The following is a 13502-nucleotide window of genomic DNA, read 5'->3' as shown; positions in this document are numbered from 1 at the left end:
AACTTGCCATCTTAGGTGTATGTGGCTGACGCCTTAGCCACTTGAGCCACAGGCTCTGAGCCCTTGTGTCTCCTTTAGAACAATTATATTACTGTGACATACTGGTTTACTCCAAGTCAATCTTTTCCTCTACCTGGCCATAAGGTAATTGAAGTCAAGGGCAGTATTCTTTTCATTTTTGTACTCATAGTGTCTGGTACATAGTAGGTACTTATTCAAAAAGTATTTTTTTTTTTTTTTTTTTTTGAGACAGAGCCTCAAGCTGTCCCCCTGGTAGAGTACTATAGCATCACAGCTCACAGCAACCTCCAACTCCTGGGCTCAAGCAATTCTCCTGCCTCTACCTACTAAGTAGCTGGGATTACAGGTGCCTTCCACAATGCCTGGCTATTTTTTGGTTGCAGCCGTCATTGTTGTTTGGCGGGTCCAGGCTGGATTCAAACCCACCAGCTCAGGTGTATGTGGCTGGTGTCTTAGCCACTTGAGCCACAGGCGCTGAGCTTCAAAAAGTATTTTCAAATGCTAAAACATCACATACTGTTCGCAGAGGCTGGGAACACGATACATAAAAACTCCTGGCTCTCAAGCTCACATTCTGGTGGAGAAGAATGACAACTATCATTAAAGACCTGAGTGCACTGACATTTAGGAGATGACTTTTACTTTGTTTAGAAGTTTCTGAGCCTCAGAGTCTCTTCAAGACACTTAGGGCTACATATTTTGATGAAATTTATCTTTGTCAAAATATTTTGAATTGGAGTAAACATAAATCTCTAGTTCTCTAGCTAAATGACACTATCACAATATGAGTTGTTTGAATGGTCCTGGGAATTCTACATCTAGGTGGCTTTAGTTCATTTCAAGCAAAACAATGCATGTTGTCTATACAAAGCACTGGAAAATATTTTACATATGCTATTTCATTGCATCATCACTTTTGGTTATAAAGGCCTTTTATTACCCTCTCCTGCTCCAGTACCCCTGCAAAGGGCATAATTCACAGGATACTCCCCCCAATAACCTATGCATTCATCTAGTATAGCTGCAGTATAATTTTTTGCTTATGTTTCCATTAGCCACATTTGCTAATTATATATTATATATATATATATTTTTTTTTTTTTTTTTTTGAGACAGAGTCTCACTTTGTCACCCTTGGTAGAGTGCTATGGCGTCATAGCTCACAGCAACCTCAAACTCTTGGGCTCAAATGATCCTCTTGCCTCAGTCTCTTAAGTAGCTGGGACTATAGGTGCCAGCCACAACAGTGGGCTATTTTTTAGAGACAGGGATCTTGTTTTTGCTCAGGCTAGTCTCAAACTTGTGGGTTCAAGTGATCCACCTGCCTTGGCTGCCCAGAGTGCTAGGATTACAGGCGTGAGCCACGGTGCTCAGCCTTGCATGTATTTTTAATTTCTTAAGGTCCGGGGAGCAAGAGAAGAGTGCATTAACTGTATGCACTCTGGGGTCAAACTCCAACTTTCTTACTCACTGTGTGACCTGATTCAAGTTATCTAACATCACTGAGACTCAATTTCCTCATCTACAAAATGTAAATAATGTCTGCTTTTGTGAGAATTAAGTAAAACAACTGTAGCTGAGCCACATTAAAGGCTGCCATAACTCTGTTCTTGATTGAAACTGTCTCAAGGTCTGCAGGAAGAGACATTCCTTTGAAGACCGTCCAGAGAGATTAGAAAACTAATCTAGTGGGAGGCACGCACTGAAAACAGAGCATGCTGTGGTCAGGAATTTCCTGGAAAAGACCTGAGTAGTGGTAAATCAAGATAAGGTTATTGTGCTGCTAAGTTAAAGATTATGTCAGTTCTTTACAGACGAATACTTTGTTCCTTGAAGCAAAAAGAGATAAATAACACTCCTGACTTCATTTGTGACTTTATTGTATTGTAAATTTAAGATTGTGTGTATGAAAAAAAAAATCTATGGTTTATCTTACAAGGGTACAAGTGACTCTTTCTAAAAGTAGAATATAAACGTCTTAACACAATAACTAAGAAAATGACATGAAGGCTATGTTAACCAGTTTGAAGAAAATATTTCAAATTGTATATGAAAACACCACACTGTACCCCATGATTGCATTAATGTACACAGCTATGATTTAATTAAAAAAAAAGATTATATGTGCAGAATGCTTTATTGTTAGGGTATATAAGTGAGTAAGAAATAAACTAGGGTTGCTGCGTGCCTGAGAGAGCTGTAGCCCCCTTCTCTTCTTAGACATTCTGACCCTGGTCTTACCTCTGTGGCTCTGGGCCTATCAATTCACATAACAAACAATGCTTATAAAAACATTAAGATAGTGCCCATCCTGTAGTACACTTTCATTAAATATTAACCTGCTATATAGTAGGTATTTCCATAAGTATTTCACGAATTAGCCCCCATTTAATGTTCATTTAATAAATGAAGAAACTGGTGTCAGAATCCAAGTTTTCAGATTTGAAATCTTGTTCTTTCTATAACAATATGATATCTTATAGATATCATGCCATTTTTGATTCTGAATAAAAGTTTAGGCCACATTATTTGATAGACTTCTTGTGCTAATTTAGGATGCAAGAGCCAGTGTGGAAATTTCCATGGCATTTTAATGGCTTATTGGGACAACTGAACTGATTATTAGAATCAGCAATGTTCTGGACAATTGCTGTCTTTAAACTGACTAAACCCTATTGCATGGAGTCCAAGAAATTCTCATAGAGAATCTTACTCTTCACAAATGAGTATAGTTTAAGGTTCCAATGTCTTGGATCAGGAGTCAATTCATTGAAAATTATAACAGAAAGCACCAACATTTCTTTTAGGGCCTGGAGTCTTCTTCCCTGTGTGATCATGGTTCTTGCCTTCTTGTTAAAAATAGGAGGTAGAACAAATTTCTTTTTTCTCAGTATTTATTTCTTGCTTGATCCTCATTACAAGTCACACAATTCTTATCCCATTTCTGAAATACTTATTGCTGTTAGTGGGGCATGACATTTCAACAATTGAATATTGAGCAATTAAAAATTTTCAAGATTCAAAGAAAGGAATCTAAAACTAGTTAACCTAAAGTGTTAATGGGAAACTGGGATGAGGAGAATGGTTCCTTTGAAGCTGTTTATATCACAATGGAGGTCACACATACTGTGTGATATTTTTGGTTTTATTGTGGTTTGTCTATTAAGCAATAGCTATTTGGGAGGAGGCAAAAGCAATAAATTAAACAGCATAGCTGCTAACACTTATGTTATATTTACATTGCTTTATAATAATTTATGACTTTATAATTATAAAATGAATGATAAAATTGATTTATAATAAATTCATAAATTTATAATAATGCAGTATACTTTCTTGATGACAATACTGTCAGTAATATTAATTCAAAACAATGTAAAATGTTAACAATGGTTTTTAAAGGATATATCAATCTACTCACTGTTTTTCCTTTCCTACTTTTTTTTTTAAGTTCCTCGTAGTTATCAGAAGTTAATGAGTCTGAAAAAGAATGAAAAAAGATTATATACATAAGTTGGCACTTGTGGCATTTGACAAATATCTCTAGTTAGTGATTGTGAGAGCACAGTAGTTCACAGCAAAGGCTCTGGAGTAGACTCCTTGGACTCAAGTAGTTTTTGCAGCTAACTAACCATCTAACTTTGGACAAGTCATTTTGCCTCTCTCAGCCTCAGTTTCTTCATTTGTTGAAGGATGAGGATCCTTCTCCATAGAGTTTTATGTGGCTTAACAGGCTAAAACTATAACATTATGGTCTAACACTATATCTGCAAAAGAAGAAGCACAAAATAAATGTAAATTTTGTTAATATCGTCACTATTGTACTACCACTCCTTTCCTCTGACCCCTGACATTTTACCTCAATCTGTCATCTAATAACTCTGACTACTATTTTTAATAGTATTGTTCAAATACATACATTAAATGGTTAAAGATAAATGTTACCATACTCTATACTTGTATGTACATAAGGGAATGTCTTTTCGTCATATTATAGTAAATGTTTGTATTTAGTACTTCTATTTTTGACTCTGGCTCTTGATGTCAGTTTAAAAAATAAAGTAAAAAAATTTTTTGAATATCTTATCATTAAAATTTTTTTGAATTTCTTATCATTTCTCTTCTGGTGTTTTTGGCCCTTTTTGTGGCTGCTAAAGATTATGTTCATTATTCAAAGCTGTGCTTCATTAGGAATATAAAAAATGGCTTGCACTCATCCTTCTTGAAGCTCCCCCATGTTTCCCCTCTCCTCTAGTGGCCATACTTTTTCTACCATACACTTTCTATGCATACTCAACTTTATAAAGCTGTGTAGACAATCTGTGTCCCAGAAACCTTTCATAAATAATTCTGTAGGTCCTAAAGTGAATTCTTTAGGAAAATTCTTTAGAATTTTTTTTTAGGTGAATTCTTTAGAAAAGAGTCTTATGTAACAAACTAAGAGGATTGTAATATAGAAAGTGGAAAGTGAATTTGGGCCTATGCTAAAATATATATGCATAACTACCAGGAGTCAGAAGGTCTCTGTGAAAGTAGCTCTAAAGTAACTGGGCTTGGTGCACACCTCCAATTTGCTTATAGGTAATAATAATTAAAGCAATCAGCAAAAATGCTATGTGAGCACTGCTAAATAAACTCTTTAATGCATGTATCTCATTTTATATAAGATAAAGACATTTTATATAATATCTTTATATAACAGATAATTTATTGGACTAATTATATAACTGGTCTGCGTGAGTAAATTGCTAAGTGTAATGCAAAGTATAGCAAAAAGCACCTTAAATATATATTCAGGGATCTTATTTAAATAGTTTTTTAAAGGTGATATGCAGATATAATTTTAGAAATACATACTTCTAGAGTAATAGGCAACTCAACAGTCTTGAAAATCTAGAAAAGTTAATGACTTGCCCAAGAGCAAGATAGTGGTGGGCAATAAGGAAACAAGTTCTGTTTTATTCCCCCTAAGCATTTACTTTTATTTTTAGATACACCTTAAGTTTAATTTGATATTCCTTAACAAAGGCTCTTCAAAGCAAACTGGACCACTGGCTTGTTTCAAATTTTATAAAATTTCTGAATTATCCAGATTTTCTGTGCTCAGTTGTCTTATCTGTAAAACTAGGATAACAGTGTCAACCTCACAGGGTTGTATGGAGATTAATATACGTGAAGCATTTACAAAGTTCTGAAGACAAAATAAGGTACCTGCAAAAAAGTACTGAAGTATTTATTCTTAGTATCTAGTTTTACTCTTTTATTTATAAAGTAGGGGAAATTGAAGCTTTTAGAATACAAATGGTTGGCTAAGGTCAACCATTAGTGGTTGAAGCTTTTAGAATACAAATGGTTGAAATTGAAGCTTTCAGAATACAAATGGTTGGCTAAGGTCAACTAGTTAGTGGTAAAGGAAGGATACAATCTACTTTACGCCTTTATTAGTATTTTTTATTACTTAATAGACTAATTTCCCTTTTCCAATAAGTAGTTGGAAATAGTAGAATAAGAAGCTTGTTCTATCGTATTGGCTCCAAAAGATTTTCTATGGTTGAAAGAATTCAATAGTTATTAGAAGAAAAGTTTTAAAGATATTTGTTTTAGTATGTTTTGTGCTGCTGTAACAGAATCCCTGAGATTGGGTAATATATAAGAAATAGAAATTTAAAGTTTTTTCCTTTTGAAAAAATTCAGTCTTCATAGAAATTGTTAAAAATTTCCAATGCTGATTATATTGAAAGTCATTACAATGGGGTCTGGGAAGAGTTTTCAGTTAGCAATGATTACACCTTAGATAAGCCTCATTGGCTATGATTCTGCCACTTTGATTTTTTAGAGTTCTGGAGACTGGGAAGTCCAGTATCAAGGTGCCAGAATCTGGCAAGGGCCTTCCTGCAGTGTGAACCCACAGTGGAAGACAAGAGGGCAAGAGAGGTCAAGAGACAGCAACAGGTGAACTTGTCCTTTAAAACAAACCCACTTCTGTGGCAGTAGCATTAATCCATTCATGAGGGTAAAGCTCTCATGCCCTAATCACCTCTTAAAGGTCCTATCTCCCAACAATGTTGCATTGGGAATTAAATCTTCAACATATACTTTTCAGGGGATACATTCAAACCATAATATTCAGCCTCAATTCCCCAAATTCATGTCCTTCTCACATTCAGATATATTCATTTTATCCCAATGGCCCCAAACTTTTAACTTGTTCCAAAACTAACTCAAAAATCCAAAGTCCAGAGTCTCATCCAAATCATATATGGATGAGACTCAAGGCATGATTTAGCCTGAGGCAAATTTCTCTCTGTGAGCCTATAAAACTAAACAAGTTATCTATTTCCAAAATAAAATGGTGAGACATTCCTATTCCTAAACAGAGAAATAGACAAGAAGATAGGCAAAGTAAGTCCAAAACCCACCAATGTGAACAACATCAAATCCTAAGACTCCAGAATAGTCTTTATTGATTCTATGTCCCACCTTCTGGGCACACTGGGGCAGGGGTTGCACCCCCAAGACCTCTGATAGCCCTGTCTGCACAGTTTTGCTAGGCTTAGCCCACACAGCAGCTTTCACAGGTTGGGGTCTTGTGACTGCAGCTCTCCCAGGCTGGCATTGCATGCTGGCATCTCTACAGTTCTGGGGTCTCTATTGAGGTTGGCAGTCTCAACCCCTCAGTTCTGCTGGGCTTTGCCCAAGTTGGGGCTTCCTGTAGTAGCTCCACTCTCTGTGACAAATCTCTGCTGGAATTCCCAGGCTGTCTACAATGTCCTTTGAAATCTAGGTGGAGGTAGCTCTTCTGCACAGTTCACCAACTGGTAATGCAGAATTCGCATTAGGTGAACATTGCTGAGATTTACCACCTGTGCCCTCTGAGGTGATGGCAGGAGCTGCATCCAGGTCTATATGAGCCACAGCTGGGGTAACTGGGGAACACTGTGCCAGAATGTGGGGAGCAGACACTTGAGAAGGCACAGGATGGTGAATGTGGAGATCCCATAGGCAACTTTGGAAAATTTGCTTTCAAGGTCCTCACTTGCCCTGAAGATCTCTGAAATGCTTCAGGGTCATTCTCCCATTGCCTGGATGAAGAGCATCTGGCTTCCTTCTATTCATACTAATTTCTTTAGCAAATTACCACACTTTTGGTTTTACCTCCTAAACATACTTTCTCATTCTTTTTTTGTTTTTGTAGGGACAGAGTTTCGCTTTATCGCCTTCAGTAGAGTGCTGTGGCATCACACAGCTCACAGCAACCTCCAACTCCTGGGCTTAGGCGATTCCCTTGCCTCAGTCTCCTGAGTAGCTGGGACTACAGGTTCCCGTCACAATGTCTGGTTGTTTTTTTGTTGCCGTTTGGCCAGGTCCAGGTTTGAACCTGCCACCCTCAATATATAGGGCTGGCACCCTACCCACTGAGCCACAGGTGATGCCCCAGACTTTCTCATTCTTTTTTTTTTTTTTTAAGCTTTTAAAAAAGTTAGGTTTATTAAAGTATAATTTACATAAAGTACAGTTGGATGTTCTGACATTTGCATGCAACCTTCTCATTCTTTACATGGCTGGATGGGGTTTTTAAAAATCTTTCTTTTCTACTTTCCTTTGAATTATAAAATTCGTCTTTAAATCATTTCTGTCACATTTTACTGCATGCAGTTAAAAGAAGCCATGAAACTTAATATTTTCCTTAGAAATTTCTTCCACCTATCTTCTTAAATTCTATCATCTATAAAGCTCTCAGGCATGGAGACAATTCAGCTAAATTCTTTGTCACTTTATGACAGGGATGACCTTTACTCCACTTTCCAATATTTTGTTTTTCATTTCCACCTGAACTGCCTTTGTCCATATTTCTACTGCCTATGGACTCTTTAAGAAGTTTCAGACTTTCTCTATAACTCTACTCTTTTTCCGTGCCTTCACCAGAATCACCCTTAATACTCTGATACAGTGTGGATAATCTCATGTTGAAAGTTGGTCCTCACTGTTGGCTGTAGGGCCTGGTGGGAGGTGTTTGGCTCCTGGAGATAGATTGTGGCTTGGTGCTGTCATGTCACTCTAGTAGTTCCTGTGAGATCTGATGGTTAAAAAGAGCCCACACCTCCCCCCTGTCATGTGATGCCTGCTCCCCTTGCCTTCCCCATGAGTGGAAGCTCCCTGAAGCCCTCACAGGAAGCAACTGCTGGCACTATGCTTCTTATATAGCCTGCATACTAAGCCAAATAAGCCTCTTTTTATAAAGTACCTAGCCTCAGGTATTCCTTTATAGCAATGGAAAATGGGCTAAGACACACTCCATTTATGGAAATTTAGGCTTTTCCCAGCCTGTTCCTGAAAATTCTTCTAGCCTTTCTACTCATTATTCATTTAAAAACCATTTCCACATTTTCAGGTATTTTATATAACAACAGCTTCATTTCTCAGTACCAGTTTTCTGTCTTAGTCCATTTTGTGCTGCTACAACAGAATATCCAAGGCTAGAAAATTTATAAGGAACAGAAATTTATTTTTCGCAGTTATGGGGGCTGGGAAGTCCAAGATAAGGACCCAGCATCTTTTGAGGGCCTTCTTGCTGTGTCATCTCATAGGGGAAGGCAGAAGGTAAAGAGAGGGTAAGAGAGAGATAAAAGGGGGCCAAAATCATTTTATAATGACTCCATTCCTGTGATAACAAACCCATTCTCTCAATAACAGCACCAATTCATTCATTCTGCCCTCATGGCTAATCACCTCTCAGTAGACCCCACCTCCTAACACTGCTGCATTGAGGATTAAATACCTTAAATTCTTCTTGGCATTTAAAGCATTAATTTCTGAAACTAACATTCTATGTTCCAGAATATATGTTGTTAAAACTTTTACTATTACATGAAACAGATGTATGCATACATATAATGGCTAAAGTATTAAATTCTAATCATGTTAAAATCCTTAATTTCTTCACATTCTGTTCAAACCAAGCTAAATTTCCCACTTTGGGACTTTATTCTAAAACTATATCTTTCAATATTTAGAATGGACATTATTAAAAAGTAAAAAAAAAAGGTATTGGCACAGATGTAGTGAAAAAGGAATGCTTGTACACTATTGGTGGGAATCTAAATTAGATAGAATGAAGACTTCTCAAATAACTGAAAGTAGATCTGCCATTCCACTACTGGATATCTATCCAAAGGAAAAGAAATCATTGTATCAAAAGACAATTGTACTTGTATGTTTATTGCAGCATAATTCACAATAGCAAAATATGGAATCAACCTAAGTGCCCATCAACCAATGAGTGGATAAAGAAAATGTGATTATACATGCATACATACATATATACATACATACACCATGGAATACCACTCAGTCATAAAAAATATTGTATTTTGCAGCAATTTGAATGGAACTGAAGGCCATTATCTAAGTAAAGTAACTCAGGAATACAAAACCAAATACTACATGTTATCACTTATAAGTAGGAACTAAGCTGTGTGTACACGTGGTTATACATAGTGAAATAATGGATATTGCAGACTCAGAAGTGGGGAGGTTAAAAGGGTGGTGAAAGATGAAAGTTTACTTATTGGATACAATGTACACTGTCCAGGTGATGGGTACACTAAAAACTCCAACTTCACTAAGATATAGTATATCCATGTAGCAAAACTCCACTATACCTCCTAAATATACTGAAACAAAAAAGTGTATTTATCAATCACACCTTCATCTGATTCTTCTTCCCATAAATCCTCTCTACCACTCAGATTCTTGTTTGTTATAAAGAAATGTGACTGCTCGTCTTCCCACTATAGCAAGTGTTTTAGCTATCTTCCTATTGTCTCTTCATTTTAATTAGATTACTACAGTCAGCTCTGAATGAATATGCATTCACTACACAGTTATGACTGTTCCAATTGTTAGAATATTAAAATACTTCTCTGTATTCATTGGGAAAAAGTTGCTGACTCAAGGTATCCACGTATCACTTTACATGCATTGCCCTGACTACCTTGATTCCCTTAGGAATCTTCCATTTCTCTCAACCTTAACATGGCACAGCAGTGGGCCTCCAGAACTCTAATCCAGCAGAACTGTGTGATCTGGTTTTTCAGGATCATGGTGTATTGGTTGTTAAATATTTCGATTATCACCTTTGGGTGGTATGTTGAATGTGTCTTTATAACGATATTACTGAACAACTTCTTGAATCAGAAAAGCCTCCTCACTAGATAGATACATAGGGTAGATAAAAATTTTAGAAACACACACAAAAAATGTAATAAATAGTTTACTAATATTGTAATAATCCTTGTAAAATAAAAATTAGGTTTTTTGATTTTAAGGCCACTTGTATTTTGCTTTGTTTGATTTTCCACTGATACCATGATTCCATAAAAAAACCATAGTGTAATTTACCTTTTGAAGGATAGTCTTGATAATAATTATGATATATGAGTTCATGTTCCCAATTTTACTGAATATTTGAAAATTATAATACTTTATATACAAATAATAGCTTACCTCCATGACTAGGACGTCTCATTTTGTGAGAGTAAAAAGGTGGATCCTGAAACAAAAACAATAAATAATAAATAAAATAAAATAAAAACAAGATAATATCAGAAAGGAAGTTAGAACTGGCATTATAGAAAATGGTGGAGTAAGATATCCAAAGAATTGGCCTCTTCATTGTAATAAACATAAACTGTCAGGGACTGACAAATCTACTATTTCAGAACTTCAGAATATAATTTAGCCAAGCTACTCAGGAAGAGTGAGGCAGGAAGACTGCTTGAACCCAGAGTTTGAGGCTACAGTAAGCTATGATCATGCCACTGTACTCCAGCTGGGATGACACAGAAAAATCCCATCTTTTTCTTCTTCAAAAATTAAGAAGACATTCCCTGATTAACAAACACTTGGGAAGTTTGCTGCTAGTAGGCCTGCATTAAAAAAAAAATGATATGGATGTTTTTTAGGATGAAAAGACGAGACACTAGACAATACCTTGAACATAATAACAAATAAAAAACTCTGGAAAATGGGGGGATGGAATCAAACCTTAGAGGTTTTTTGTTTGTTTCTTTACTTTCAGTGAACGTTAAGTTATCATCAGCTTGAAATAGCCTGTTATAAGTATAATGATGTAAACTTTAGGGTAACCTTAAAGAAAAACCTATAGTAGATAGAAAACAAGGAATCAAATAATACACTACAAAAATAAAAAAAAGTATCCAATCCCAAGGAAAGATGGCAATAGAGCAAGATAGTAATGACACATCTACAGCACCAGAAACCAACAAACAATAAGCAGTAGTACTTATCTAACAATAATTGCCTTGAATATACAAAAAACATAGTGTGGCTGAATAGTTAAAAATATAAAACCCAACTATGCTGCCTATGAGAAACTCAATTCACCTTTAAGGGCACATATAAATTGAAAGTGAATGGTTAGAAAAAGATAGTCCATGCAAATGGAAACCAAAAGAGGTCAGGAGTAGCTATACTTATTCCAGATAAAAAAGACTAAGTAAAAGCTATAAAAAGAGATTAAGGGAGTCTTATGATGATAAAGGGATCAATTCATCAAGAGAGTATAACAATTATACTCAAGAGAGTATAACAATGTATAGCAAATATACATGCACCTAATGCTGAAATACTTAAATGTAAAGCAAATTTTAATAGATCTAAGGGAGACATAGACATAGTAATACAACAGTAGTAGTTAACCTCAATACTCCACTTTCAATAATGGACAGATAATTGATACCAAAAAATCAATAAAGAAATATCGAACTTGAACTACACTTTAAAACAAATGGACCTAAAAAAACAAAACAAAACAAAACAAATGGACCTAAAAGACATATACAAAACATTCTATCTGACAACAGTATTCTCCAGTGCACACAGAATTTTCTCCAGGATAGATTAGGCCATAAACCAAATCTTAACAAATTTAAGAAGAATGAAGTAATTTTAATTATGTTTTCTGATGACAGTTGCATGAAACTAGAAATCAATAACTAGAGGATTTTCATAAAAATTACAAATATGTGGAAATTAAATATGTCCCTGAATAATCAATGGACTAAAAAAGAAACTAAAAGAGAAACTTTAAAAAAATGAGCATGGACACACAACATACCAAAACTTATGGGATGCAGTGAAAGCAGTCCTAAGAGGGAACTTTATAGCACTAAAAGGCAAAGGAAGCAATTAAATAATGACAAAGGGATCAATTCAGCAAGAGAATATAATAATTCTAAATATAAATGTATGCTCATCATGAGAGCACCTAGATATATAAAGCAAATAATATTGGATCTAAGGGAGAGATAGATTTCAATACAATAATAGTTGGAGACTTCAACAACCAACTGTCAGCAGTAGACAGACTATCTAGACAGAAAATTAACAAGTAAAAAATGTGTTTGAATTGCATATTACACCAAATGGACCTAAAAGACATTTTCAAAACGTTCATCCAGTTGCTACAGAAAACACATTTTTTTTTTCATCAGAACATAGAACATTTTCCAGGAAAGACTAGGTTAAGACAAAACAAATCTCAAAAAAAATTAAAAACAAATATCATCTCAAGTATCTTCTCAGACTACAGTAGAATAAAAGTAGAAATGATAACAAGAGGAACTTTCAAAACTGTACAAATAGAAATTAAACAACATGCTTCTGAATGACCACTAGGTCAAGGAGGAAATTAAGAATGAAATTAAAACATTTATTGAAACAAATTAAAATCAAATTACAATGCACCAAGGCATATGGAATAAAACAAAAGCACTTGTAAGATAGAAGTTTATAATAATAAATGCCTATATCAAAAAAGTAGAAGGGTTTTAAATAGACAACCGAGTGCTACAACTCAAGGAACTAGAAAAGGTAGAACAAGCTAAACCTGAAATGAGTAGAAGGAAAGAAATAATAAAGATCACAACAGAACAAAATAGACACACACAAAAAATATACACTATAAAGGGTAAGTGAAATATACAACCCACAATATAAAGGGTAAGTGAAATTAAAAGTTGTTTTTTAAAATATAAAATTGATAAATCATTAGCTACCCTAAACAAGCAAATAGGAGAGAAGATCCAAACAAACAAAATCAGAAATGAAAAAGGAGACTTCACAACTGACATCTCAGAAATAAAATGAATAAATATACACTAAAAACTGGAAAATCTAAAATGAATTAATAAATTCATGGACAAATACAACCTACCAAGATTGAATCAGGAAGAAATAGAAAACACGAACACATCAATGACTAGTAATGGGATTGTGGCAGTAATTAAAAGTCTCCCAACAAAGAAAAGCCCAGGACTCATGGCTTCATTGTCAAATTCTACCAAACTGTCAAAGACAAACTACTATTAATTCTCCTCAAACTACTCTAAAAAAAAAAAAAAAAAAAAAAAAAAGAGACGGGTGGGAGGAACGCTCTCTACTTCATGTTACAAGGCCAG

The 13502-nt window shown here is 35.2% G+C and overlaps 1 protein-coding gene and 1 non-coding gene across 2 annotated transcripts in view; both read right to left on the bottom strand.

The window, feature by feature from the left end:
- C2CD6 (C2 calcium dependent domain containing 6) overlaps positions 1 to 13502 on the bottom strand; it is a 222050-nt gene that overhangs the window by 34791 nt on the left and 173757 nt on the right.
- On the bottom strand, positions 5717 to 5850 carry LOC111723629. The gene has a single exon (XR_002772129.1). It is a non-coding gene; the product is annotated as a U4 spliceosomal RNA (small nuclear RNA).

The sequence above is a fragment of the Otolemur garnettii genome, unplaced genomic scaffold (assembly GCF_000181295.1).
Source record: "Otolemur garnettii isolate 467f Iridium unplaced genomic scaffold, OtoGar3 scaffold00013, whole genome shotgun sequence".
In the NCBI taxonomy this organism is placed as follows: Eukaryota; Metazoa; Chordata; class Mammalia; order Primates; family Galagidae; genus Otolemur; species Otolemur garnettii.
Note: the sequence above shows the minus strand (reverse complement) of the source record. Positions and strands in the feature narration are given on the sequence as shown.